At 44.2% G+C, this 24,615-nt stretch overlaps 1 protein-coding gene across 7 annotated transcripts in view; it reads left to right on the forward strand.

Annotated features, from left to right (window-relative positions):
* CNTN5 (contactin 5) overlaps positions 1-24,615 on the forward strand; it is a 1,193,410-nt gene that overhangs the window by 763,455 nt on the left and 405,340 nt on the right. The gene's annotated exons all lie outside the window — the stretch shown is intronic.

A 24,615-nucleotide genomic window follows, 5' to 3' on the forward strand; every position in this document is an offset into this window, starting at 1 on the left:
TTTGCTGTGGGACATTTGGTTGAATGGGAAAGACTTGAGCACTTGGCCTGTCTCTTGTTTCTGCAAAGTGTTGGTGTCCCACAGAATCCCAGGCCCAGTTTACAAACAGAATTTTATCAGAAAAGAAGCTGGGAACATCTGGCACTTAATGGGTGCTCCACATCAACAGCATTTATAACTAGTGACTCATCTTCACAAAATGGTGTGAGTTTTCATAGTGCCCTCCTCATACCAACTAGCGTTCTTGATAGTATAGCTGCATCATCAGCATAAAGTAAAATCGAGATGGGTCTACCAGCTAGCTTAGACTAATGGATGTCAGGGTTGTCTAAGAGGGGGATTAAGAAATTAATGTAAAAATTGAACAAAAAGGGAGCTAAAATGCATCCTTGCTTAATCCCCTTCTGCGTAGCAACTAGGGATGTGCAAACCAGTTCGAATTCGAACCAGTTTGAATTTGAATAAGTTCTGTTCAATGGTTCGAATTTGAACCGAATCAGCCATCATGTTCGAGCTCCAGGTTTGAATTTGAACCAGACTGGGGGTGGTTCATTTCAAACAGGTTCAAACCTCCAAATGTGGGTTGGGTGGTAGCTGGCACCCATGGGTACCTACCAACCAAACCCCAAAGCAATCAGACACTCGTATGATATTTTATGAATTTTAGAATTTTATTTTTATTTTTTTCTCATAGGGTATAATGGGACTCAAACAAACCCATTATTCCCTATTGTGGAGGACCCATGGATACCAACAACCATCCAAATCCTGAAGCAATCGGACACTCCTACGATTGTTTATGAATATTTGAAATATTTTAAATTATTTTTCTCATAGGGGATAATGGAACCTGAACCCTCCCATTATCCCCTATTGTGGAGCACCTAGGGGCACAAAAGTGGGGTGGATGGTAGGCACCCAGGGGTGCCTAAGACCCACAAAACCCCAAGGCAATCAGACACTCCTCCGAATATAGGTGAATTTTTAAACTATTTTTGAATTCTTCATAGGGAATAATGAGGATTGCAGCAAATGTATAGCTTCACGTCGGGGGGAAAGTGGTGGCCTAGAGAAGAGCATGGTGGGTGGTAGTTCCCAAGGGGGGCAAGGAATCTATCAGAATTATTTGAAAGGAATTGGGCAAAGGGCTGGTTTTTAGATGATTTTTGAAGTTTACGCGTCTTTACGGTTTTTCTCCATAAAGAAGCATGGAGGTGTCAGCAGCCCCATAACTGCACTTGGGGGGTGCTGGGGTGACCCAGAGCGAGTGGTGAATTAGTGCACAGAGGGTGCCAACCACCCCCACGGGTTGCTAACCCGTGGGGTACTGGGTTCTGTTGTTTCTGAGGTGTTCTGAGTATAGATTCTTTGGTAGCAAATGAGAGTGGATTCATGGTTTGTCATTGATGGCGCTATCTGCATGGCCGGCATGGTGTTGCTGACCATGCGAATGGCACATGGAAATGGCACCTGCTCATGCCACGCATGGGTACTTGGGACAAGCGCCGCCAAAGCAGGAAGTTGAATGTGACAGCAAAGAGCAGCTAAGGACCTGCTATAAAAAGATCCTGCTTGCTGTTCCCCTCCCCATGGTACTGAACCTGTGCATGAACTTCAGTTTGTGCACATCTCCACTCCACAATAACAAATATTCTCTCAAGATACTACATGTCATTAAAAAATTACTGTGATTCCCTGTACAAAATTGTCACTGTGCCATATTAACTTATTATCATGCTGATAAGGTCTTTGAATTGATAATGTGACATCTCCGGCTTCTCTCGCATCCTGCTGAGTTTGGAATCTGAAAGCTGCTAGCAATCTATCAAAAGTTTGGCTCTTCACAAATTTGTATTCATGCAAAATGAATTTAAAAGCGGGGGGAAGAAAACGTCAAGTTCTTGCTTGCTGTTTCTAGCTCAAAAGGCTTTACATGCTAACTCTACTAAATGGGTTGCATGTATCTAAATACAGAACGCGCTGCTTTCCAGAACATTTGAATGATGTGCAGCACAATCCTATGCATATTTCCACGAGAGTACAGCCCAGTGTGCTCCATGAGGTTTGCTCCCCAGAAGGTGTGCATAGTATTGCAGTTTTAGTGTGTGAACATTTTGCTATACTTTTCTTCCTGCTTGCTGGGATTGTTTGAAAGCAGGAATAGTTTTATTCAGGACTGTACAGCACAGAGCTGAAAATATGGTGATGCCCCATGCTAGGGATGTAGTTGAATTCCATTTCTACCAGATGCCCTGTCTGTCAGTTTCTCCCTGGATTTAAGAGTCCTAATGTACTGGTCATGGAGCAGGACCACTGTATTTAATTTCCCCTATTATTTCAGCGTGCATCTCCACAATTTGTAGTGTGCTAAAATGGCAGCTCATATGCATGGCTTCACAGGGGATTTTTTTTTAAAAGTCCCTTTATTGCCCTTTAAAACGTGCATTAAAATCTCACATGAGCCTGGGCACCAGAAGCACTTTCCCCCCTGAAAGCTCAGGCATACACAAGCAGAAACCCCATTTCATTCAGTGACTTTGCTCCGTAGTGAGCATGTGCTGCACTGCAGTCATTGTTGGAGCTTTCTGAGATTTCTTGGGAAAGAAAATTAGATAAAATGTTTTGGCCATAGGGAACAATGGGGAAACTTGAAACTCCCCATTGTTCCCCAAGAGTAGCTCCTAGGGACATCAAAGTGGGTTGATTGGTAGGCCATGATGGGTGCTACCCAAACCACAAAATAAATAGGTGGTTTTTAATGATTTTTTAAAACCTTTTCCCCAAACCCCCACAAAATTGCAAGTCAGTGCAAGAAAACCAACCAGCAAGGGAAAAACTGGCCTCCAAAATGGTGCTCAAAATGTCAAAACACTTCAAATTGATACGGGGTTGTTTTTTCCCCGAGCCCGAAACACCTGAAATGCCCCGAGTCAAAATGTTTCAATGTCGAAACACTTTGCGCATCCCTAGTAACTAGAGATACATGTCAAGGGGGCTCGGCAGGGCAGGGCTGGACAGACAACATGCCTGTGGCACTCTATCAGATAAAATAATCAGTTTGCAATCTGGGAGTGTGGACAGTCATGTCACAATACATGAGCAATCTTACTACAGCAGCATCTATTTCGGTATATCTAACACATAATTATACATAATGACATGTAGATGAGATAAGGATTGATAACGCCATAGGGAATAGAAATAAGAATAAAGAAGACCATCAGATTAGACTGTCTGGCAACTGTGCCTATCTGTTTTATTTTAACCCAAGAACACACTTGTTTTGTCTGCAGGCATAATATATTTTCATTAATTTTAAGTTAAGATGCTCCGATACGCTTTGTCTGAAGCTACATTTCCAGGAGGGCTCTACCATGGATGTGCACTCTGATGCTAAGATTACTTTACACTAAGTTACTGTAAGTGTAACTTATCAACAGGTTACTTTAGTGGCATAGAAACCCAGTACAATATAAATCAACACTAGAAACCTAATACAATGATTCACATAACCGATGAGTGGAAGTCTTGTGCATCCAGTGGGCCTGAGTTTATATAGCTTCCTACTTTGTGTCATCCCCGCCTTCATGCCTGGGGGGGACTAACATTTGAATCAGTTCTCTTCTTTTTGGTATTCATTCTTAGGCTCCATTCAGATGTAACACATGGTTCTGCACCCCTCTCCTTCTGCTCTCTCGTCTGCATTTGGACATCCGATCTCCCGTCTGCATTCTGCAAGACTGCAGAGAGGCAGGGGAGCTGGCTGTGTGGGCTTCCTTCTTGACAGGATAGCTTGCAGAGCGAATCTGTCCAGAGTGAGGGAGGAACTTCCTCTCTCAACTCTGGTTCTATGGGCCAAAACTGTGGTGCCAGCATTTGGATGTAACACTGGTCCCACAGATATTGAGTTGGCAGCTCCCAAACTCTACTCTGAACCAAAAGTTCAGATTGGAGATGGAGGAGGGAAATGGCAGGTCCATTTCCCCTGCAAAATCTATTTCCCTGAGTTTGGACATGCGGGTTAAGAATCTGGAGGTGAAGGGACCTCCGGTTTGCTGTTACATCTGAATGTTGTATTATTCATTCTTATTTTGCTTGGCTTTTGATGGCTTTCAACAGAGTGCTTTTGTTGTATGTTTAACACTCATTTTAATGCTGGTTTTATGGTGATTTGAATTGTTTTATCCTGCTGCTTTTTGTTTGTTCCACGATTTTATTGTTTTTACCTTGTTGCTCTGCAGTTATTGTTTTTATGTTTCTGTCTTTGTAAACCTCTTTGTGAAGATTATGTCTTGGAATGCAGAATGCAAATAATTTAAATAAGTACATACAGTACATTTGAATGATGCAGGACTCCTTGAAAGTCACCCTTTAGGATGACATCAATCTGTCAATCTCTTCCAAATTTCAGTTTGCAGAAATATGGTCAACACATATCATTGCAGCAAATGACCCAAGGAAGAAGAAGATAAAAGAATCCTTCAGTAATTAACCATACATTTCACAGTGTGCAAACAGGCAAAAATATTGTAGTGCCTCTTCAAATTTCCCTGAATTCAGCAGTTCTAGCAAGTTCCCTGAAGTCTAGCAGTTCAGGGTTTGAAATAGCTTTTCTACAAGGGGATCTCTCACTTTCTTTTTAGGTTGTCTCAGGGAAAAGTCATAAGCTCCCCCAGGAATGTGTGAGAAATAAAATCTGGAAGATTGTGAAACACAGAGAAACTTAGTAAGCATGTATACCTCTAGGTTCTTCTTCACACCCTACTAAACTTAAAGGGACATAGGGCTACATTTAGACCTGTAAAGTCACCACCCCACATATGACCACACTGAATTTTATACACATTTCAAATATAATCAGATATTTGAAGGGGAGGGAAGGATTGTGGAATTGGGCTAACAGGTGGCCCTCGTTTTCTTTGGTTGTGGCACTTGCGGTTTTGTGTATCCGTGGTATGGCAATATATACCTGACCTCTTTATCTGCAGTACTTGGTTTAACATATCTGTGGTTTTCAGCAGCATAGTTTTGCCTTTATGTGGTTGTGCTTAGAGATGTGCATGAAATGAATTTTTTAATTCATTACAAATTAGAATCGAATTCCAAACATTTGTTTTGAATTTGTATCAAAGTAAAATCTGGACAAAAATTTGTTTTGAATTCAATTCAGATTCAAATTGATTTGAACCTGTTTTGATGCCTTCTTTAACAATTTGCGGCAGAGGAGGGGGCTGAGTGTTTTTTTAAGGTGCCAAATGGCTCTTGAATCAAATTTCACAAATTCAATTTGAATTAGAATCAAATTGCCCTTTTAAGGGGTGATTCAATCCGATTCAAATTTGAATCACTTGAATCAACCAGGTTACGGTCAAATTGATTCAAATTTGAATGATTTGCTCATCCCTAGTGCTCTTGCTTTATGTGCTCATGGGTTGTGAGAGAGTTTTGAGGAGGACGGTGGAGTGCTTTGGTCTTCATGTTTAGAGTTTTTTTGTGCTTCTAAAAGCCATGGGGTAGCATTTGGCAGCCTTGGTATCCTTAGGGATCCATTGGGAGTCTTTAGGGGCCTTTCTGAGCCCTTCCTATGGAGCTTCTTGGATCCATTTTCTGGAACCTCTTACACCATTGTGCTGCCTTTGTAAGATGCTAATAATCACTTTTATAATTTTAATTTTAATGAAATTTTATTTTTAATTTAAAAATTCAAATTAAAAAATTCATTTTAATTATTTCATTTTCATCATTTCAATAGCACTGTATTTCATTTAAATTGCAATTAAAATTCAATGAAGATTAAAAATTGATTTTAATTATACAATGAAAATTTATTCTCACACACTCCGTGTGTTCTTCCTTGAAATGGATTTAATTTTGTGCTGCCTCTTTAGCCAACCTACTAACCAAACAGGCCAGGGTCTTGTGCTGCTAAGTGCTGGACTCCAACTGTGGAGTGAGAAAACTTCATGAGTACACATCACTGGATGATCTAAAAATTGGGGGAGCAGAAGATCTGAGGTGGCCAAGGTACAGTGCTGTGCGCTGTTCTTATTTCTGCTTTTACCCTGTCTTTTCGGTGATTTTTCAGTCATTTCAGTTAGCTAGATCCATTTCTAGAGGTGAATGACCTTAAAACAGTGGTACATATGCTGGTAACCTCCAAGCTTGAATACTGTAATGTGTTCTGTGTGGGGCTGCTTTTATATGTAATCCAGAGACTACAGTTAGTACAGAATGTGGCAGCCAGATTGGTCTCTGGGACAACACAAAGGGACCACATAACACTGGTTCTAAAACAACTGCACTGGCTGCCAATATGTTTTCAGGTGAAATAGAAGCTGCTGGTTATTACCTATAAATCCCTTAATGGCTTGGGTCCAGGCTATTTGAGAGAGCGCCTCCTTTGTCATAATCAATGTTGATAATGACAGATTCGTTATAATCAGAAGATTTGTTACAATCTTCTGGAGAGGTCCAGTTACGTTGCCACCAGCTCATTTGGTAGTGACTCAGGACTGGGCTTTCTCTGTGGCTGCCCCAGGGCTTTGGAATAAGCTCCCTGCTGAAATAAGAGCATTTCCTTCTCTGTTTGTTTTCAAGAAGAACCTCGAGACCCTCCTGTTTTCTCAGGCTTTTAATTAGAATTAATTTTAATTTTTTTATTAAAAAATGTTTTAATAATTTTATTCTATTGTTTTTATAGTCATGCATTTTAATCTGTGACTGTTAAATATTTTAAATTTTGTACACCGCCTAGAGATATACATATCAGGTGGTATAGAAATACGATAGATAGATAGATAGATAGATAGATAGATAGATAGATAGATAGATAGATAGATAGATTTCCCTGGGCTCCAGAACCTAACCCCCCAGTTCTCATTGACTTACATTTCCATTATTTATGATTTCATTATCTACGATTGTAGGCCAGAATGGAACCCAAGTAAATAATGAGGGACACCTATACTCATATAGGAATGTATATGTACATTCTGCCTGCTTTTTATGTGTCATATGGGTGCACTTGTTCACTCTTGACAAAAGGATAAGATTTTCGGGCAGCAATTGTGTTCACTGCTGCTGATTCTTTGAGTGGTGTTAGCTCTTAAAGAAGCTTTCTGCCTGTGATTAAAGCGCCGACTAAACGTTGATGAACTGCTAGTGGCTATAAAGAAGCATAGCATAGTCTTTATTTTGGTCTTTGACCAGCATATTCTAAAGAAGTGTCCTCTCCTCTAAAAACACCTTGAGAGGAAGCTTGCCTTATAATACTAATAGCTGGTTAAGTTTTATGATTTAGCTTTATGTACTAAGCTTTTGTTGGTAGCCTTGGGATTTATAGTATAAATCCAGTTCCCCCTTATTCTCCCAGCATGTGTGAATGGGAAGTGCTGGCAACATACATAGGTATTTGAAAATAAAACTTTACTAACAATTTTTTCAGGTTCAGCATTATGTGCGATTATAGCCGCTGCCTCAGAACATGAAGTTTCCACACAGCTAATTTGCAGTCATATTTTTCCATGAACTGGTCAAATCCCCCTTTAAACAATGTGAGAAAGCAGCCATCACCATATTTGGTGGCAGTTAATTCCTAAATGAATTATGTGTTGTGTGAAGCAGTACTTTCTACGAAAGCCCTTCCCCTTGCCTTTCCATTGCCCACCTATTGAATTATTTGCAGTGACCTCTGCTTATATCAAGCAAAGCGGGATGTGGGGGAGGAGTTATCTGTCCAAGCTGCCCCTCCCTTCTCCAATGCCAGCATCCCAACAGGTTGTACTGAGAGGCAGCAGAAGCACAAGCAACAGTTCTCTTTGCTACCACATCCCCTGTTCTCTGTGCCCCAATCTGGTCTGTGAACATTTCAGTGACCATGATGCACAGCCTTTCCTTACTATATTTTCGACTAGCACTACCAGGGCTGGCCCATTAAGGAGGTGCAAAGAGGTGGCCTCAGGTGGTAGATTACAGCAGAGGTGGTCAGTGTTCCCTCTAACAGGGATTCCCAGATGTTGTTGACCACATTTCCCACAATCCCCAAGCAAAGGCTATTGCAGTGGGGGTGCTGGGAGTTGTAGTCAACAGCATCTGGGAATCGCTGTTAGAGGGAACAGTGGAGGTGGTGCCCTGCCACTGCTGCCTCCCCAGCTGTCTCACTGGGTCTCTTGACCCTGCCTGTCCTGCCACTGCTGATCTTCTTGCTTTTTGAAAAGATGGGAGATGGGAAATGGAGCAGCGGGAAGCATGATTCACACTACTCAGTTCCCCACCCCCTGCCTTTTCGAAAGGCAGGGATTGAGGGAGAGCAGTGACAGGGAAAAAGAGCTGCAACCGCATTTGCCAGTGCCATCAACACTAGGTGGGAAGGGAGGAAGAGGTCACAAGGAATGGGATGTGGGGGAGAAAGGGCAGGGTCAATGGTGGGGGGAGGTTCAGGTTCAGAAGGTTCAGGAAGAGAAATTCAAAGGATGTGGGGAGAGAGAGTTCTGGCTTGTTGAGGGAAAAGAAAGAGAATGGTTTTTGCACATGGGGAAGGGAAATGTCTCTGTGTTGTTCCATATGCTATGAGGAATGGGCTTTTGGTTCCAGGGTGGCTGGAGCAGAAGGGTCCATCTGGGTAGAATTAGGAAACACTGTAAGTATGGGGATGGGAACAGTAGCTAACCAAACCACCTCAGGTGCTGGTGGGACTTCAGCTGGGCCCAAGCCCTACTTCCGTTTTCATTGCCTGTACTGGTCATCTTCTGCCATGTCTTTCTTATCTTTTCACTGCAGCTAGTTTGTGCACTAGAGCTCCAGATCTTGTCCTGATTACTATATTCTTTTCTGCATGTCATTCACGTTTATCTTCCCATTAGAGACTGAGTGAACCCAACCCTCTGAGGAACAATCTCCTCCTGGCACATACCTAAACGTTGCAAGCAACACAGAGACCTGCATCCCATTGTATAAAACAACCCACCCTCCATGCAGTTGTACGTAAGGATATCTTCGCAAGCACCATCAATTCTTTTGGCTTAATACAGTAACACAATTTAGGCTGCAAGTCCTCTAGGCAGTGAACGCATCACTCCAAAAGCATATGTCCCACCTAGATGAGCTTTAGACAAAATTTGGTGGCAACCCAAGTCTGAACATTAATGTCATTTCTAAATAAAATCTTCAGAGACACCAAAAAGAAATAAGAGGGAAAGACAAGTAAGTAAAACATAGTTGTGCCTCCTTCAATAACAAATATATGCCCTTGTAAAGTCTCACTCAGTTCCTGTGTTATGTCAGACAGCCCAAGTGCAAACTGCATATTTATTCACTGTTGCATAAAGGTCTCCTGAAAAATCTGCAGCTTTGCAATGCAAGCAGCCGGGTCCATGAAATACAAAAGACAACCAGATAAGTAGGTTATTTAGTAACCAAGTCAATTGTGCAATACTGTGATTTAGATCAACAACTTCTTAGGTACCTGCTTTTGACTGGGGGTTGAGGCACAATTAATTTGGTTAGAAATCAATGCAGCCAGATGCTTTTGAATGGGGAATGGTGCACTTCGGCCAGCCCTGTATTTGGCACATTAAACTCAACTTGTGCATTTTGTATTTTTTCTGTTTTGATTTGTACCAAATCCGAATCAACCCCATTTTGTATTTTGTCCAAAATTAAGCCTTCTGAATCACCCTAGTTTTGTTTTGTATCCGAATTAATCCGAATCTGAATCCGAATTAATTCAGATTTTAAAAATGGGTCATGTGGTCAAAAGAGTGGGCGGAGGTTATAGTGCCCAATGAGTGGAAGCTACCACAAAAATTTCAAATGAATTGGGCAAACTGCTGATATTCGGCTAATTTTTGAAGTTTGCACGTCTTTCAGATTTTCTCCATAGGGTATGATGGAGGTTTCAGGAAAAGTATAGCTTCACGTGGGGGGGGGGAGGGTGGCCCAGAGTGGAGTGTGGTTGGTGGTAGTGCCCAGTTGGTGCAAGGAAGCTATCACAATTTTTCAGAGGAATTTGGCAAAGGGCTGATTTTTAAAGAATTAATGAAGTTATGCGTCTTTCAGATTTTCCTTGTAGGGTATAATGGAGGTTTCTGCAGTCCCATAACTCCACTTGAGGGGCACTGGGGTGGCCCAGAGAAAGTGGCGGTGTAGTGCACATAGAGTGCCAACCACCCACATGGGTTGAAAACCCATGAAGTACAGGATTTTGTTCTAGAGGTGTTCTTAGAGTAGATTCTCTAGTAGCATATGAGAGTGGATTCATGGTTTTTCATTTAAAATCTCATTTGCTACCAGAGAATCTAAACCCAACACGTCAGAAACAACAAAGCCCAGGACCCCAATGGGTTAGCAATCCAGGGGGGTTGCTTGGCACCCTCTGTGCACTACACCACCACTTGCTTCGGGCCATCCCAGTGCCCCCCAGGTGGAGTTATGGGGCTGCTGAAACCTCCATTATTCCCTATGGGGAAAAATCTTAAAGATGCATAAACCTCAAAAATTCCTAAGAAATCAGCCCTTTGCCCTATTTGTAACCTGAGTGCACCACCCTTGGGGCACTGCCACCCAACCTACTGTTTTGCCCCTGAAGCCCCACATAAACAAGTTGAAAGAGTGAAGAGAATGACCAATGAGCCAGCATGGTGTAGTGGTTAGAGTGCTAGACTAGGACCGAGGAGACCCGAGTTCAAATCCCATTCAACCATGATACTAGCTGGGTGACTCTGGGCCATTCACTTCTCTCAGCCTAACCTACTTCACAGGGTTGTTGTGAGGAGAAACCCAAGTATGTAGTACACCGCTCTGGGCTCCTTGGAGGAAGAGCGGGATATAAAATGTAAAAAAATTAAAATAAAACTGCCTTGGTACTACGGAACAGCTTCAAATGTTCGTTTAACTGAACTGGAGTGAGCCGTGGCCCAAACAAATCATCCTACTGTTCAGAATTGTTGAGATTTATCATCACTTCATTTAAGAAAGTGCAAACCCATGGATCATGGTTACAAGAAAGAGAGAAGCAACTAAGATTCCTGGGGATGTCAATAGATTGACAGGGATATTCCCCACCCCCCTCCTTTTGTCTCCTGTAGTCCCATGTGGATGACCTGTCCCTGCAATGGCAAAAGTTGTGAACCACTGGCTTAGACATCATGTCCCACCAAATTACATTGTGGCCTAAATTACATTAGACTGCTCAACTTGGGCAACAAAACTTAGACACCACTATAACTCATAAAAATCAGAAGAAAAACAAAATAGCTCTTCAAAAGAGCCCTGAACAACTCAAGAGATTCTTTCTAAACCTTTGAAAAGAAAAACCTGTGTAATTTCAGAACTTTCCTAACCAGCTTCTCGAAAAGCTTCTCCACACAATTTATACCATGGCTTTTAGCAAGAGCTTTGGAATTGCATTGAGCTCCCAAAGATATTTGGGTATTTCTGTCTCAAAATGCTGTCTTCCAAATCCCTTTGCAAGGTCAGTTTGCATTCCAATCACACTGAATACAACACTTAACTAAACTATTCGTGCTCAACAGTTTTTGCATATCTTATCTTCTGCTAATCACTCAGTGCCTCAGCTGGAGTGGAGAGAGTCAGAGAAGTCAATTTGAATTGCAATGCTTTTCCGAAGAAGAAAGCATTCTGTCCGAAACTCAGTCATTTCGATTTGGAAACAAAAATCCTCTGTTTTTTAATTCTTGATTTTGTTTTGGTTACAAAACCTCCGAAACTGCCATTTTCAGGCACAAAACGTTTTGTACCTGAATTGAAATGCATAAGCCTACATTAAACAATGTGCAGTTAAGGCAACTGCAGATTTGAATCACAACAAAAACAGACAGTAACCATGCATAGTTTCAATTCAGAAATTGTGAAAGTCGTACTGATGCAAAAATTGCATATATACTTTTGCAGGTAAAGTCTCTAATGATGCTGGCAAAATATTTTTGAAAATAAATGGGATGGTCAGAGTAGCTTCATTTGTAATCAAAGATGTTTATGACCCAGTGCATAATTCTGCACACTTAAGATCCATTGAAAGCGATGACATGTAAGCATGTTTAACTATGTACTGGATTGAAACTACTGTGACTTGTTTGTTAGTCTACTTATTCTGCTGGCATGTCTCACATATACAGTTGATGCTGTTTCTAATTTTTATTTAGTCATATTGAATTGTTTGCATTATTTGCATTATCACCTTCAAATCTATCTCATAAATCTTCAACTCAACTTTTTTCTTTCTAGTTTTACTCAACTGATTGTTACTGTCTCATTCTTTAAATCTTCTTTGGCACTCCTTGTTCCTTCAATCTATTTTCCCATTTAGGCTACAGAAAGAGAAGTACCGATTAGCTATAACTCATATCTCTCTTTGCCAATGGTTGCAGCAAAATAACTGCCTGCTGACAGACAGGATAAGAAGTCCACAATGACACAGACAAATAAATCAATAGGGTATTGGGAGACAGCCTCTGTGCTGTACATTCCATCATGGAATACTCCTGACAGCTCACTGGAAAACTTGCCACCACCTGCAAACTGTCTTTAATGAGCTGCATTGTCTTTGGTAACTCATGACAACTGCTAAAAGCATTAGACCCAACCCAGTGCTATTAGTATGTGTTGTCCAGGACTGTATGTGCCAGATGGACATGCCCTTTCCCTTCAGCAGATGGTGACATCAGTTTCATGGGACCAAGGTGAGCAGCACCATGCAGATGTATATCTGCATCTGAATCAGTATTCCCTCTAACAGGGATTCTCAGGTGGTGTTGACTACAACTCCCATAATCCCCAAACAAAAGCCATTGCAGCTGGGGATTCTGGGAGTTGTAGTCAACAACATCTGGGAATCCCTGTTAGAGGGAACACTGAGCTGAATGTGTATCCTCTGTATATATGCAGATCTCCCTTATTGAACTGGGACATGTAAACCTTGGATGCCCATTGGATTTAGCTGAATCCTGGATGCCAGGTTACACAGTGGCTTGGTTCACACAATTACAAGGATCCTGGTTAAAAAGTTAACCAGGATTAGTGAGCCCTGTGGAGCTGATTATGAGAATCCAAAATATCAGGGCAATCCTGGTTAAATTGCTCCAGTTAACTGGGATTGATAGCCACGACTAAATCCTAGTTATCTATCCTGGTTAAATGCTAGCTAACCAGAGTAGTTTGACCAGGATTGCCCTGAAATTCTGGGTTCTCACAAACCACTCCACAGGACTAACTAATCTTGATTAACATTTTAAGCAGGATCCTTGCAATGTTGTGAACCCAGCCTTTGAAGCATATAGTATTCATTCATTCATTCATTCATTCATTCATTCATTCATCTATATTATTAATTCTCCAAGACGGGCCATGCGTGGGGATGTGGTAGATAGGAGGCGATTGGCTGACAGAGTTTGCAAGCAGAAGCACCTGACTGAGCAGTGGGGATTCTATATGCAGATATGGAGGAGGAGCCTGTGGCACTGTGGTGATTGGGCAGTGGGGATTCCCTATGCAGATAAGGAGGCGGAGCATATGATGGTTAAGGTCAGTTGGAATGCAACTGTTACTGGTTGGAAGATGTTCTTGATTGTAGAGGAGAGGAATATATTTATTTATTTATTTATTTATTTATTTATATAGAAGGCAGGGGTCTGCAAAATGTCAGGTCGTGAGGGAGGAAAGAGCCCCTTCAGGAGAAGGTGGATGCTGTTGTGTGAATTAAATGAGGAAACAAGCTGAACAAAATCTGTTAACTCAGGGAGGGAGGGAGAGCTAGAAAAAACATGAAGGGTGGGGGAAGAAAGAGTGGGAGGAGTGAGTGGAAGAGAGAGAAAGAGAAAAAGAAGGGAGGGGGTAGAGATACAGAAGGAAGGGCAAGGGATGGGCCTGAGCCTGTCAACAGCCTGAGGGGAATGAGCTGCCATGGTAGCACTAACAGCAAGGAAATGCCCAGTCAACCACTGCTGCTGTTTGGGTTACTGTTTGGGGCTACCGAGGTCATTGTCAGATGGAGGCAGGCAGGCAAGGGACAGGCCTGGGCCTGGGCCTGTGGGGAACAATCAGCCATGGTGGTGGCAGCAGCGAGGAACAGCCCGGTCAACCACTGCTGCTGCTCCTGGAGGGAGGAGCAGGAGCAGGGTTCGGGTGAGTGTGGGGAGGTCTCAGGGGATAGGGGATGCAGCTTGGCCATTAGGCGGCAGCAATGCTGCAGCCACAACCAAGAAGGGTAGGGACGATGGAAGCAACGGGATGGAGGAGGAACAGGAGTGCAGCTCAGGTGAGGGTGATCTCTGAGGTGAGGGGAGCAATCAAGTACTAATGTGCAGATGCTCTAGAGTGTGCAAGAGTTCCAGCATTAAAGCGGAGAGAAATAATGACGGCAGTCAGGATGCAGAGGAGGAGGGCTGGTAGGAGAAGTCCCGCTGGCCAGGAAGAGGAGGTGGTGGCGGGGAGAAATAATGGCGGTGGCGAGGAGGTGGGCAGATGGCGTGCAAAGCCCTACCAGCTGGGAGGAGGAGATGGGAGGTGGCAGTGAGATGGCCTGGCCGTGGCCCGCCCAATGGGGAGAACTGCAGGGGGAGAAAGCGAGCGAGTGAGCTGCGGGGGGAGAGAGTGAGCGAACAAGCTGCGGGGGGGAAAGTGAGTGAGCAAGCTGCCGAGGGAGAAAGCAAGTGAGCGAGCTGCAGGGGGAGAGCAAGTGCGCTGCAGGGGGAGAGTGAGTGAGAGTGCTGCAGGGAAGAGCCAGCGAGAGCGCTGTGGGGGGAAAGCGAGCCAGAGCACTGCAGGGGGGAGCGAGCGAGAGACCTGTGGGGGGATTCCACAGGCTCAGTGCACAACTGCACAGATGCTCTGTGCGGGGTCAGCTAGTTCATTTATTAAAAAACAGCAGTGTGTATGTCCAACATGTGGCACTGGTTAAAGAGACTTGTGAGCATACCTTTAAGGATGATGCATGATGAACATCCCAAGGTCTGTTCACAAGTCTCCACCAGTGCCACATGTTGGACATGCATATACTGGGTTTTTAACCTACTTTCCAGTAGGCTTATGAGATCACCAGGCAGTGTGTGTGTGTGTGTGTGTGTGTCCAAGTGTCCCCCACTATCAACTTCACAATGCCTGGATCAATATGAACCAAATCGGGTACAGTTGTAGGGACATATAGGGACACCTCAGTGGCATAGTTTGTGATGATGTCATCCACCCTGATCCAAGATGGCGGATGCGTAAACGTTTGAGGTGCAAGTGGACTAACATGTGAACCGCCTAACCAATATGAACCAAATTTGTTACAGATATAGGGACACATACGGATGCCCAAAGGGTGTGGTGTGTGATGATGTTATCCACTCCAATTCAAGATGGTGGCCGTGTGAACATCTGAGGCACAAGCAAGCTAATCTGTGGACTGCCTAACCTATTTGAACCAGATTGGGTACAGTTGCAGTGAGAGACACACATGGACACCTCAATGGCATAGCTTGTGATGATGTCATACATGCTGATTCAAGATGGCGGACACATACATATTTGAGGCACAAGTGGGCTAACTTGTGAACCTCTTAACCGATTTGAACCAAATTTGCTGCAACTGTCGGGACACATAGGGACACCTCAGTGGTGAAGATTGTGATGATGTCATCCACCTCAGTTCAAGATGGTGGACACATAAACTTTGTAGGCACAAGTGCACTAACTTGTGGACAATCTAACCGATTGGAACCAAATTTGCTACAGCTGAATGGACATATAGTGATTCCCCAATGGTGTAGTTTGTGATGATGTCACCCACCCTGATCCAAGATCGTAGGTGCATAAACATTTGAGGCAGAAGTGCACTGACTTGAGGACTGTCTAACCGATTTGAATCAAATTTGGAACAGTTGTAGTGGATACCTCAATGGTGCAGTTTGTAATGATGACATCCACCCTGATCCAAGATGGCAGAAACATGAACATTTGAGGCGCAAGAGATCTAACTTGTGGACCTCGATTTGCACCAAATTTAGTCCAGATGTAGAGACAATGAAAAGAAAGTAGGCTGATTAGTTATTACTTGTTTTAACTTGTTTTAAATCTGTATGCAACAAACAGAGGGAAGAAAAGGAAGAGGGAATGATGCGCTTTCCATTAGTCTCCCTGGCCCAACTGGCATCTGGCTCCTCCCCTCTCAGATTCCATCAAAGGCCAGCCATGGAACAGATGGAGAAAAAGATCATTCCATAGGCCTGTTTTGGGAACAATTCACCCTGAATTTTCCCAGCTGATTCTCCTTCCCTTTTACTTTCCTCCCTAATTTGTAACAGTTGTACTTTGAGATTGTATAAGCCTGAGGACAGGGCCTGTGTTGTTTCTAATTTTTGCACAGTACTTAGCTATTTTAGGATCTACATAAATATTGATGAAGATGATGATGGAGAACTCATTGCTTTTAGAGGCAGGGTGATGAATACTGAAGATTGTATTGTTTTTACAAACTACACAGCAGAACATTCACTGGAGTGCCACGGAAGATTGTAAACAATTAAAGCTTAATTTATTTGACAGCATAAATTAACAGAGCACCTCCTGCAATTTCTTTCTTTCTCTGCTTTTTCATTTAATTGCTAATTTATAAATAAAAGCATTTCTAACAGGGCTCTCTGCTTTTAGAACAAATTAGTGACATTTGGGTGTTTAGATATAATTGTGTGAGAGTCTTATACATGTAGAAAATGATTAGGGAATGTAGCAACTGTAAATAACAATCAAATTGTCTATACCCATTACGCACCTAACACCAAAATATAGATTTTTTTCCATCTTACACCTGAAATACTGAAGACATATTGAGGCTGTTCTTATGTATCCCATCTCCCCTAAACAGGGAAGAGCCCCTGGTGGCGCAGTGGTAAAACTGCCGCCCTGTAACCAGAAGGTTACAAGTTCGATCCTGACCAGGGGCTCAAGGTTGACTCAGCCTTCCATCCTTCCGAGGTCGGTAAAATGAGTACCCAGAATTTGGGGGCAATATGCTAAATCATTGTAAACCGCTTAGAGAGCTCTGGCTATAAAGCGGTATATAAATGTAAGTGCTATTGCTATTGCTATTGCTAAACACTGAACTGTCCTGAACCAGAATGCCTGCATGCGGGATCACCCTTCCACCCAAAGCTAACTTGGTAAAGAGGCACCTTTTAAGATGATGACTCTCTTTATTTAGCAGGGGGAGAGTAACTGGCCCTCTTCATTCCCAGCACAGTACCTCCAGTGACTGTTGCTGGTGTCTATCTTATTTTTCTTTTAGATTGTGAGCCCTTTGGGGACAGGGATCCATCTTATTTGTTTGTTATTTCTCCATGTAAACCGCCCTGAGCCATTTTTGGAAGGGCGGTATAGAAATTGAATTAATAATAATAATAATAATAATAATAATAATAATAATAATAATAATAATAAAAAATAAATAAAGCAGTGACTGCCCTGCCAATTTCCCTGTTCACTTTTTTGCATTCCTGATTGAAGCACAGCGTAGCCCCCTTGCCCCCCCAGCTCAGCCGTGGGCAGAGGCATAACTATAGGGGGGGCAGGGGGGGCACGTGCCCCGGGCGCCATCTTTTCTGGTCACGTGGGGGGCGCTGCCATGACAAAAAAATATATTTTAAAATATTTTTTTTAATTTTTTGTTAATACAAATGTTTCCTGCTCAGTGCAGCAGTGCTGCAGCAGTCAAGGAAGCACGTCGGCGCCTCCTCCCCCACAAGCGGTCCCTTCTGCGCCGCCCGCACCCCCCCCCATTGCTTTGCTGGCGCCTGGCGGCCAGTCAGTAGCCTGGCGTGGCAGCGGCGGGCACTTGTGAGGAAAAACCTAAGTATAATGTAGTATGTTGGGGGGGGGCGCCATTTCAGTGCTTGCCCCGGGCACCGTTTCCCCTAGTTACGCCTCTGGCCGTGGGACCATGTTGGACCAAACCAACAGCAAGTCCACCCACTGTGCAGCCTGTCCATGCAGGTGCTCTATCGCCTGTAGAATGAAAGCCTTGCCCTGCAGCAAGCCAAGGTCATTGCCCCCCAGGTGAATGACTAGCACATGTGGTGGCCTCCATGCTGCGGAGTACTCATCCAATAGCAATAGGAAAAGGCTCCACAGCATTCCTCGGCACCCCAGACAGTCTACTTTCGCATCCACAGCAAGGCCCAACTGGGTGCCCACATTGGTCTGTCCGGCTCTCCGACTGGCCCAAAACACATAGCTGTGACTGTAGATAAGTACACAAAGAGTGGAAGGAGGCCACTGATAGTCTGCAAAACAAAGGCAAGTTAGCGGCAGGCCGGTGCTGTAACCGACCTGCCCCTTCTCAAATTGGCTGATCCTGGTCACATGTGGGGGGCAGGCAAGATGGCGGCACCATGCCTGCCTCATGTGTCGGGGGCACAACCCTGTCCCCTGGCCTATCATTCTGGCATGGTGGCGGGAATCAGCATTTTGTCAGTTTTAGATTTTGTAGCCCGTAAGACAATGACCTGCCATCTAATTCTTTGTAAACCACCATGCACATAGATGGTGCTATACAATAACTAATAACAAATGCACCTAGTTTTAGTTATCTGTATTAATACTGTATACTTTGGTACACGTGCCTATCAGCATTAGGGATGTGCATGGAACTGGCTGGCTGGGTTCGGTTTGAATCCAAACTTGACCTGATCTGGACTGGGCTAGTTTGGTCCAGCACCCCCTCACTCCCCCCCCGCCCCAGTTCAGTCCAGTCCGGGGGTGGGGGGTTGTGGACCAAAAAGTTTAAAAATGAATTTTATTACTTTATTTTTCAACTTACCCCCTCTGGGGGGCTTCTCTGAGGTGGCGGGGGTCTGAGGAGGTTCCCCTTCTCCCCACCAGCCTCTGTTATGCACCCATCACCTGGTTCAGGTGGTCTTTGGCCCTTTCCGGGCCTTTCCCCTGGTGCAGTGGCCATTTTGCAGGCTGCTGTGCATGCACAAATGGCCCTTGCATGGCCTGGGTGACCAGGTCACACAAGGGCCATTTGAACATGCACAGCGTAGCTACCGTGTCGGGAGAAAGGGCCGGAAAGGGCCGAAGGCCACCCAAACCAGGCAATGGTTGCACAACGGAAGCCAGTGGGGGGGGGAGGAACCTCCATGGACCGCCCTCTGCCACCTCAGAGAAACCCCCCAGAGGGGGTACTTTTTGGTTTGTGAATCCCCCAATCAATCAGGGGAGGTTTGGTCCGGGGTGGTTTGATGAACCACCAGGGTGGTTCGGCTCGACACTAAACTGTCGAACCAAACCAGCTCGATGTCGGTTCGGTTCCGAAACTGTTTGCACACCCCTAATCAGCATCATCATGCCATGCCAGTGTGGTGTAGTGGTTGGAGTGCTGGACTAGGACCGGGGAAACCTGAGTTCAAATCCCCATTCAGCCATGAGACTTGCTGGATGACTCTGGGCCAGTCACTTCTCTCTCAGCCTAACCTACTTCACAGGGTTGTTGTGAGGAGAAACCTAAGTATGTAGTACACTGCTCTGGGCTCCTTGGAGGAAGAATGGGATAAATGTAAAATAAAGAAAAAAATAAATAAAATAAGTATGGCAACCAGCTTCTGTTCGCCACTAGATTAGTGGGCTAGAAGCAGTGAAGTAAATCTAGGATTATTACAGAATTCCTGTCTTGACAAAATCTGTGACAGGACAGATAGTTCTGGGCCCTTTCTGCTCTCCAGTGGATCTGATCTTATAAACTATGGAGATGTCTACGGGTTATATACATTCTATACACTTGCACAAAAACACATATTTACAGTGAGGGAAATAAGTATTTGATCCCCTGCTGATTTTGTCTGTTTGCCCTCTGACACAGAAATGACCAGGCTATAATTGGAATGGTAGGTTTATTGTAGCTGTGAGAGACAGAATAACAACAAACAAACCCTCAAAAGCCCAGTGCCCAAAAGTCAGCGATGGATTTGCATTGTAGTGAGGGAAATAAGTATTCGATCCCCTATCAACCAGCAAGATTTCAGGCTCCCAGGTGTCTTTTCACTATATGCAGGTAACGAGCTGAGATGAGGAACACCCTCTGTAAGGGAGTGCTCCTAATCCCAGCTTGTGACAGTACCTGTATAAAAGACACCTGTCCATAGAAGCAAGCAATCACTCAGCTACCAAACTCACCACCATGCCCAAGACCAAAGAGCTGTCGAAGGATGTCAGGGACAAGGTTGTAGACCTGCACAAGGCTGGACTGGGCTACAAGACTATCGCCAAGCAGCTTGGTGAGAAGGTGACTACAGTTGGCACGATAACTCGCAAATGGAAGAAACACAAAATAACTGTCAATCTCCCTCGGTCTGGGGCTCCATTCAAGATCTCACCTCGTGGAGTTGCAATGATCATGAGAACAGTGACAAAGCAGCCCAGAATTACACGGGGGGAACTTGTCAATGATCTCAGGGCAGCTGGAACCATAGTCACCAAGAAAACAATTGGTAACACACTACGCCATGAAGGACTGAAATCTTGCAGTGCACGCAAGGTCCCCCTGCTCAAGGCAGCACATGTACAGGCCCGTCTGCAGTTTGCCAATGCACATCTGAATGATCCAGAGGAGAACTGGGCGAAAGTGTTGTGGTCAGATGAGACCAAAACCGAGCTCTTTGGCATCAACTCAACTGGCCGTGTGTGGAGGAGGAGGAATGCTGCCTATGAGCCCAAGAACACCATCCCCACCATCAAACATGGAGGTGGACACATTATGCTTTGGGGGTGTTTTTCTGCTAAGGGGACAGGACACCTTCACCGCATCAAAGGGACAATGGATGGGGCCATGTACCGTCAGATCTTGGGTGAGCACCTCCTTCGCTCAGCCAGGGCATTGAGAATGGGTCGTGGATGGGTATTCCAGCATGACAATGACCCAAAACACACAGCCAAGGCAACAAAGGAGTGGCTCAAGAAGAAGCACATGAAGGTCATGGAGTGGCCCAGGCAGTCTCCAGACCTTAATCCCATAGAAAATCTGTGGAGGGAGCTGAAGGTTCGGGTTGCCAAACATCAGCCTCGAAACCTTTCTGACTTGGAGAGGATCTGCAAAGAGGAGTGGGACAACATCCCTCCTGGGTTGTGTGCAAACCTGGTGGCCAACTACAAGAAACGTCTGACCTCTGTGATTGCCAACAAGGGTTTTGCCACCAAGTACTAAGACATCTTTTGTGAAGGGATCGAATACTTATTTCCCTCACTACAATGCAAATCCATCGCTGACTTTTGGGCACTGGGCTTTTGAGGGTTTGTTTGTTGTTATTCTGTCTCTCACAGCTACAATAAACCTACCATTCCAATTACAGCCTGGTCATTTCTGTGTCAGAGGGCAAACGGACAAAATCAGCAGGGGATCAAATACTTATTTCCCTCACTGTAAATGTGTACTTTGCAACATATTATTGCACCAGCTGGTTGGACAAAAAATATGTGAAAATACTTGAAAAAATGTATTTAAAATAAGTTTAAACAATTCACGGATTTTTATGGGAAATAATGAAACAGAAATCAAAAGAAACTCTGTGATGTTTTAATGTAAAGGAAAAAGATAGATTACACTCAACCAAAGAAGTGAAAAGACACCTGATATGGTGATATAGGGCCACAGTTTTATCAAACCATTTTAACAGAATAGGGATTAGCTCACCATCCCTGCAGTGGCATGCAGAGGCATGCCACCATCTGTGCAAGTCTCACCTAAATGTCCCATGAGTGGTGCACCTTGGCTCCATGCTGCCCATTTGCTCTAAGGCGAAATCTGCCCATCTCAGCTGACCTAAGGACAAGTCTCTGTCCACAGCATCACCACCACCCAGAAGTTGCAAAGCCTTCAAGGAGGTGATGCTTGACAGAGTAGAGCTGGAACTATCCATGTGTGGAGCGTGGGGCAATTGCTGCCCCCCCCACCTAAAAAAGGGGCCATGGTACCCTACATAACATGGAATTTGCTGTGCTGATATAAGTCCTAGGAATCTGAATGTTTGTAGCACAAATCCTTATTCTCCTTGAGGGAAAGTATTAGTTACTGGGTCATGGATAAGAGAGGAGAGCTGGTCTTGTTGTAGCAAGCATGACTTGTCCCCTTAGCTAAAGCAGGGTCTGCCCTGGTTGCATATGAATGGGAGATTAGAAGTGTGAACACTGTAAGATACCCCCTCAGGGGATGGAGCCACTCTGGGAAGAGCAGAAGTTTTCAAGTTCCCTCCCTGGCTTCTCCAATATAGGATAAGATTTTTTTTTTATTTTTTTTTTAATAGGACAAGATTTTTTTATTGAACCAACAAACTACCAAGGCATACAGTACGTTACCAAAGCACAATTATATACAGAGTGGTTGTTTGTACATGATATATCTACAAAGATTCACACACAAGAATTTGGAAACACACAAGTTATGAAGTATATTCAGGTAGTACTGTAACTCGGGGGTGGGGGATTACAAGGCACATCAGGTAATCGGTGGGGTTACGTCCAACGTCCATTTCCACAATTTTTCCCATTGCTGTTTAGAAGAGATACTCTTGTCTTTTTGCACATAACCATACAAACTTTTCCAGAAGAGATTTACTGTCTCATCTGCGTGAACCTCTTGGTCGCGTCTTCCCTCCCTATTCCTATGCACGAGCATTGCATAAATGACATACAAGTTTACTAACCTGATTATGAGAAGGGGAACGTTCCAATTCCCTAGTATGGGGGCACCCGTTCCGTCCCGTTTCCTTGAAGGTTTCTTTCTGGGACCTCGAAAGGAGGTTCTATCGCTCAAACCCGAGGTTAGTGCTTCCCAAGTCTGTTTTTCCAAATCAGGCCACTCTAACAGCTTGCTTACTCCCTGCCACACTCTTTTGGCTACCACACACTCTTTTAAGAAATGTGAGTGGGTTTCCCTGAATGTTTTGCCTAGCTCGCTAGCTTTCTGTTTGCAGGTGATTTTAGGGCACTCTTGCTGGTCCTCAGGGAGCCATGGCTTAGCCGCATTAATTGGTAGTACTTGATGGTATAAGCGCCACCTTGTTTCCCATAAATGGAAAGGGACTTTTTTTATCTTTAAAGAGAGCAATAGGGTGATCGGGTTGCAACAAGTACTGTGAAGTGCGGTGTTTGTAGCGCTTACGTTCAAAATCAGGTTTTAAGTAACCCACTTCTAGAATCTCTCCATAAATTGTTTTCCTTAGCTGCTTAATTGAGGAGGATCCTTTAAATAGATCCGGTTCAACCTTCCATTTTTTAAGTGTGAATAACAAATCTCTCAAGTAGTCTGGGTGTTCTCTTTTTAATACTTGTGTGATATTGCCATTGAAAGATCCTTTCCCCCACCATGCTATGCCCCATGCTGACTTGCGCCAACGCAGAGCGAAAAGCGAGACCCAGTTTTTTTGCAGGAGGTTGGACATATCATGGACATTCACGAAAATCCAGTTTCCAAAATTGTAGGACATGAATTCAGTTACAAAATAGGGTTGCAGGGCAGGTAGGGCTAGGCCTCCCCGCTCAACCTCCTTAAATGCTACTGCACGGGCCAAAGGGAAGGACGCTGTGTGTCATACTAGACGGAAGATCTGGCTTTCAACTCTCCGAAGGAGATCGAGCAGGGGAGGATAGACCACTGCCAGGTTATGCACCGGGGGTATCAGGTAAGTCTGGATGTAAACCGCTTTCTGGTACATGGCAAGGCTCCATTTTTTCCACATGGTGATTTTAAGCATTACTTTTTCTTCCCAATCTGTCCAATTTCCCCCCCCCCAGGCTTTTTCCTTAATCCCATATTCAATCCCCAAAATATTTACTGTATCTACCCACTTCAGTTTGGACTCTGGGGCCCCTTCGCTTTTACATTCAGAGATGGGTAGGCACGAGAGTTGCTGGCGTCCGGGGTCCATTTTAACAAATACGCTTTTGTCAGCATTTAATTCTGAGCCCGAGATCTTGCCATATTCCCTGAAGAGGTTTAGTATTACAGGGATTTCATTTTCATTCGATAACAGTAATGTAACATCATCGGCATGAGCTACAAATTTTACCTTAAACTCAGAATGCGGTTCTGAGTGGACAGGTGGTTCGGCTATCCCATCACTCTCCCTCCTCCTCCCTCCCGGGAAGGTCTCGCAGGGCGGGGGGATAGAGACCGAGAGTCCTTGTAGATGGGGCTCTCTCTGAATCCTGATCAGGATCGGATCCAAGGCCAAAACATAAAGTAATGGGCTCAGTGGGCATCCTTGGCGGACACCCGAATGCAAAGTGATAGGGTCGCCCCGCCATCCATTAATCTGTGGTGTCGCCTTTGCATTTGTATAGAGCAGCTGTATCCAAGTAACAAAAAGGGGTGGTATACCTTTAGCTTTCAACAATGTCCACAGATAATTGTGGTTCACTTTGTCAAAGGCCTTAACTTGATCCAATAAGAGGAGGTGACCTTTCCAACTTCCATTCTGTATAGAGTAAAAAAGTTCTCTCAGCAGACACAATGAGTCTGTCATCTTTCTTTCCGAGATAGCGCTTGTCTGCAAGCTGTGGACCAATTTAGGGGCCACTTTTGCCAATCTATTATTTAGGATTTTGGCAAAGATTCTGTAATCAATATTT

This window comes from Hemicordylus capensis, chromosome 3, assembly GCF_027244095.1.
Source record: "Hemicordylus capensis ecotype Gifberg chromosome 3, rHemCap1.1.pri, whole genome shotgun sequence".
NCBI classification, from domain to species: domain Eukaryota; kingdom Metazoa; phylum Chordata; class Lepidosauria; order Squamata; family Cordylidae; genus Hemicordylus; species Hemicordylus capensis.